General features: G+C 46.4%; 1 long non-coding RNA gene across 1 annotated transcript; it reads right to left on the bottom strand.

The window, feature by feature from the left end:
- Positions 1-857: 857 nt before the first annotated feature.
- On the bottom strand, positions 858-4,293 carry LOC311518570. The gene is made up of 3 exons (XR_014711028.1): positions 4,125-4,293; positions 3,718-3,841; positions 858-1,040 (listed from the first exon to the last, which is right to left on the bottom strand). It is a non-coding gene; the product is annotated as an uncharacterized lncRNA (long non-coding RNA).
- Between the last annotated feature and the right edge of the window lie 1,022 nt (positions 4,294-5,315).

The raw sequence follows: 5,315 nt of genomic DNA, 5'->3' as shown, positions 1-5,315 counted from the left end.
AAAAACGCATCTATGCTCCACAATGACACAGGAGAGGCTGGTTGGCCTTGCAACCATTTCAATAGAGCATGAGCTGGCCCAGACTGTGGACCTTCAGCAGGAAGTAGTTCAAATCTTTACAATGAAGAAGGCACGGAAAGCACCACTTTGATTATTCAAAGAGATAAAAATGCCAGTGTTTACTATGCAGACAAGAAAAGTTACATTTGCTGTTCAGGCGTTTGAAAGTTAAATGTTACTTAAAATTTTTGAACAAGGCATTTTAAGTTGTTCATTCTCCTTTATTGGGGTAGGTAGCAGAGCAGTACCATGAGAGGAGTAGAACGGGAAGAAGGCAGAATTGAGACCTTTCAAAGTTTTGGCCCAAGCAAGGGGGCATGGGGGTGTCATTTGAGCTCCCCGCCTCAGGTGCCAAAATGTTGTGGGCCGGCCCTGCTTGCACGCATCAGAGAAGTCCCAGTACAGACCCTGTGGCATTTGCCCATAGATTTTCATAATAATAACAGGACAGGAGATCCGGGTGCCATGGAGCACTGCGGTGGGGGTTACGCACTGTACATCAAGCTTCAACTGTATCAGCTCCTCTGACACAACACAAACCAAAAGGATTTGTAACTTGTGTAAGAAATAGATCCATCCACCTGAGCTTGTTGACACACACAGAGATGTGTAGACCACGGTCAATAAACATGCACATGTGGATTTAACATGCTTTGTATTTTATTTACAATTGAAAAAAAGAAATGAATTTCTATGGAGAAGAATGGCAGAAAAGCCCCCCTCCCCCTCCCACTCTGACACAAAAACACATTTCGGCATTGTGTTTTCAAAGCAACTTGATTTAATTAAGAGGGAATCTCTTTACAGGTGATACAAGGGCTCCCTTCTGGAAATTCTCCAGCTCATGGGGTTCTTTACAGCCCCAGTGAATGGTGCTTCCATTGCAGCAGGATTCAGTGATTTTAGAAATGAGGGGACGTCTCCCAAATTCCCAGAGGTCCTGCTTAGGCAATCAGCAGAGCCTTCAGAGACACCACCACCTGCACAAAGGAAAAAGACTCTCAGATTCTTTGTTTATTCCCATAAAAACACGGGAAATGTGACTGATTTCAATCAACTGGCACAATAGGAATGTGCAGTCACTGACTGGTGAGTACAGATGTCCATAGTTTACTCTAGTGCAGGGAGTTCATTTTCCCACTGCAACAGTCTACTACAGAGTTTTAATGGGGATAGTCAGATATATCTAAACAGATGAATTGGCTGGCTATCTGGCTTACCGGGTATATACCAGACATCTGAACTAGCAGGGAAGGGGAATACCCACCCCACATATTTTGGATAATAATTTTTTTATTTTTGTAAAGCAAAAAATCGTTTCCTTTTTCAACTTTGAAATGAAAACAGTTTTCAAAAGATGCTGTGACTATCCCCCCGCCTGCGTTTCAACCGGGAGAAGCAGGAAGCTTCAGTCGCTTTATTTCGGGACGTGGGGCACAACGGTTTGCCAAAATGGCATGAAAAATGCTGAAATCTTCAAAGACATTAGGAATGGGCCTCTCTAGAGAAGAAGAAGAGAAGCTTCTCCCTGTGCTCCGTGCACAAAATCATGCCGGGACTTTGCTTATTCATTTGTCTCACACACATTCAAATGTACTCAGTCTCCGTCACTTCAGACTCATAAACACACTCCTAGAAACACCTCCCCCATCCATACACACATTAACATTCACCCAGGGCTCAAAGTAAACTCAGCACTCTCAGGGTCTGCCTATGGGTCCATCTACACTTACATCAGCAGATAGAGTACAGACATTGCACACCCAGCCAGCATGGGTGTAAATAGCCGTGTACATGCTTAGGCATGGCTTAGGTGAGTAGAATAGAGTGCCCTACACACCTGAACCCCCAGGGTATATACCCTATACAGCTGACTACATGCCCAAGCAGTGGTTCCTCCATTTACACTGCTATTTTTAGCAGCATACTGTCCCGCTGCCAGAGCCTTTCTTCACTGCCAGCCCCCCACTCCCTGCCACCACACCCTTTCCTTACCACAGTGGAAGGCTCCTGCAGTGGGGAGCAGCCAGAGCCTTTCCCGGCTGCCTCCCCACCGTCGGATCCTTTCACTACGACGGGTAGCTATACACTTCAAACACACCAAAGGAAATATTTCTTCACACAACGCACAGTCCACCTATGGAACTTGTTGCCAGGGGATGTTGTGAAGGCCAAAACTATAACCGGGTTCAAAAAAGAGCTAAATAAGTTCCTGGAGGATAGGTCCTTTAATGGCTATTAGACAAGAGAGTCAGGGATGCAACTCCATGCTCTGAGTGTCCCTAAATCTCTGACTGTCAGAAGCTGGGACTGGACAACAGGGGCTGGATCACTTGATAATTGCCCTGTTCTGTTCATTCCTTCTGGGGCACCTGGCACTGGCCACTGTTGGAAGGCAGGCTCCTGGGCTAGATGGACCTTTGGTCTGACCCAGTCTGGTCGTTCTTATGTTCACTGTAATGACAGGTGTGGACACAGTCCGTCTTTTACTATGGCATGCGGCTACCTGTGCAGTGCCTGTGCTCTACACACTGCTGTAAGTGTAGCGATAACCTATAGTACAAGTAGCACGGCTATAACTAAACGTGTGATTTTAAACCAATTGAATTAACTCTTTGCAAAACACACAGCGGACACTCTTAGTTCAGTTTAACCAAAGGTTTGTTTTGTGCCGGGGGGGGGGGGGCAGGGTTTGGCATGTGAATATAGATTTAGCTTACTCAGGAAAAAATTGATTTCTACTAAACAGATAACAGACCGGTTTAAACGGGACTAAATAGAAATAACAAAGTCCACGCTGTTTGGCGCTAGTTTAACTACTTTAGATTTTTAACTGGCTAAAAGTTAAACTGGTGCAACCTGTAATGTAAACAAGGCCTTTAGACTCTTCCTTTCTGTGCATTGCGTGTCTAAATGACTAAATATGCTGCCTGTCCACAGCATGGGTCTCAGAATTACTGCAGACAGATACAGAGGAGATGCAGCCCCTGCGCTCTCTCCTGGAGATTTACTTTGTCCTATCTTGTCTTCACTATTCCTAAATTAGTTTAGATTTCCAAGGCTGATTCTGGCCTGTGGCCCTGTGCGGCAGTCTGGCTGCATATATCAGGTGTATATACACCTCAAGGCCCAGTCCATGAGGAGCGTGGTGCTGATAGAATAGGCCCTGCACTACACCCTCTTCCCAAGCTCTGGCACAGGGGGTGATGAAGGGGATGGCACTGGGAGATGCCAGGGCTGTGAGGCTATAGAGAGTCTGGGTAGCTCCACAAAGTCTCGGTAAAGCTGCCATAAATTAGAGCAGCCCTCAGGGTTGATCTAATATATGCCGAGCCACTGCAACTCCCAGCCAGTCCAGAATCTGGCTTCAAGCCTCCTTTCCCCCTAGACTCTGCCATTGGTGCAGGACATTTATGAGGGGTAGCACAGACCCTCTCCCTGAGCTCGCACATGTTACCTTTCTCTTTATGGCAACAGCACATGACTGCCGCAAACTGCCCCGGGCGCACACAGATTCAACCCCTCCCCTGCATGCCTAGGAAACAGTGGTTTTCTTCCTAAACTAATGTGATTAAGTGGCCATGTGTATATAAAACAGAGAGCAACAAACATTCCTGCCAGCCCTGCTATGTTGCCTCGCCAATATTCTGAACTTACTATAGACAGCAGCTGTCTGATCCAATGCAGGTGCCAATACGAGCAAAGCCGCTGGGACATGACCCACGCCAGCAGGAACCCCCGAGGCATCTACACTGAATGATGTTCTGAGCCTGGGTGAATCCTGCAAAGAAAAGGAATCTTAGTTTACATGTGCAGAGCAGAGGAAATAAGAGTTGTGATTTCCACATGACAGGCATTTCTCATTCACTGAGACCCAGCCAGATCAGCCCATTTATCTTCCAGTGAACAACTTTACTAGTTTATGTAGCTTTCATGTCTAGCACCTCATGCAATAGGAAACTTAGGGTAGAATATTTTTTACTGGAGGTAGCTCTGCTTTCATAAAACTATCCACAACCCATAGACATAAGCCCAGAGCTTAAACTGTTTTCATTGCCGCATACACTGTCCCGCCCCGATGATGGCATTTCCAGGAATGAAGCCAAGCACATAGATGGGGCAGGTTCCTTCTGAAAAACAGTGTTGCTAAGGCTGTGAGATGAGACTCTGCTCTGGTAGAGATCTGGGTTATATTTGCAGTTTGTGTAACCTCCCCATAGGACATGAGACCTGCCTTAGCAACATTTGTGAAGGGCTGTGACAAATTAGGAGATATGTGTTTAAGGTATGTGATGATCTAAGATCCCTATTAATTCTTGTTTGGATGAATAACTAAAATTTGTGCCCTGTGTGTCAAGATATTTTTTGGTTGGTTGGTTTGGTTTTGGTTTTGGTTTTTGAGTCTGTGGAGGATAGGAGTCATTACAGGACAAATGGTCCATCCACTCCTTCAGTGGAAGAGGCCATTTTGAGTCATTGATGGTTGATTGCCAGAATTCCGGGGACATGCATCCCAGGAAACTGGACTAATTGGATTAGGGGGAAGGAAAACAGCGCTTCCCCATAGGTATCTCCTGAAACAAAAAGAGTAGGAAATATGGTAATAGACTCCTTGACCAAGCAGGGAGAGAGGTCTTTTAATAGAACACAGACATTGGCTCCTGCCATATTTGTCTTTCTTCCAGAGGGCAGAAGTGACTTTGTCTGTACAAAGTGCAAGCTGGTCTCCATATTGGAAGAGAAGGTTCAAGGTCTGGAGCAACAGGTGTCGACTCTCCGTTGCATAGGAGAAACTGAAGATTTCCTGGACATATGTCAGGATATGCTTCTACAGACACAACGTTCTGAAGATTCAGAGCAGGTTGCGCAGCGGGGACAGGAGGACGGTGAAGAAATTTGGCAACACGTGACCTCCAGAAGAAGAAAGCGGAGCGTCCATGTACCAGCAATGCAGATACAGGTAAGCAACTGGTTTCATGTTCTCTCCACAGGTACTAATGCGGAGAGTGGACTAGATGATACATCTGAGGGAAGGGAACAGAAAGAGACTCCGCCGATTGGAAGGCATAAGATGCCCTGTCCTAGGGATGGGGGTTCCACGACCACCATTCCCAAGAGAAGGAGGCAGGTGGTGGTGGTCGGGGACTCTCTCCTCAGGGGGACTGAGTCATCTATCTGCCACCCCGACCGGGAAAACCGAGAAGTCTGCTGCTTGCCAGGAGTTAGGATTCACGATGTGATGGAGAGACTGCCGA

This window comes from Lepidochelys olivacea, assembly GCF_965140295.1.
Source record: "Lepidochelys olivacea isolate rLepOli2 genome assembly, chromosome: 3".
Classification (NCBI taxonomy): Eukaryota; Metazoa; Chordata; order Testudines; family Cheloniidae; genus Lepidochelys; species Lepidochelys olivacea.
Note: the sequence above shows the minus strand (reverse complement) of the source record. Positions and strands in the feature narration are given on the sequence as shown.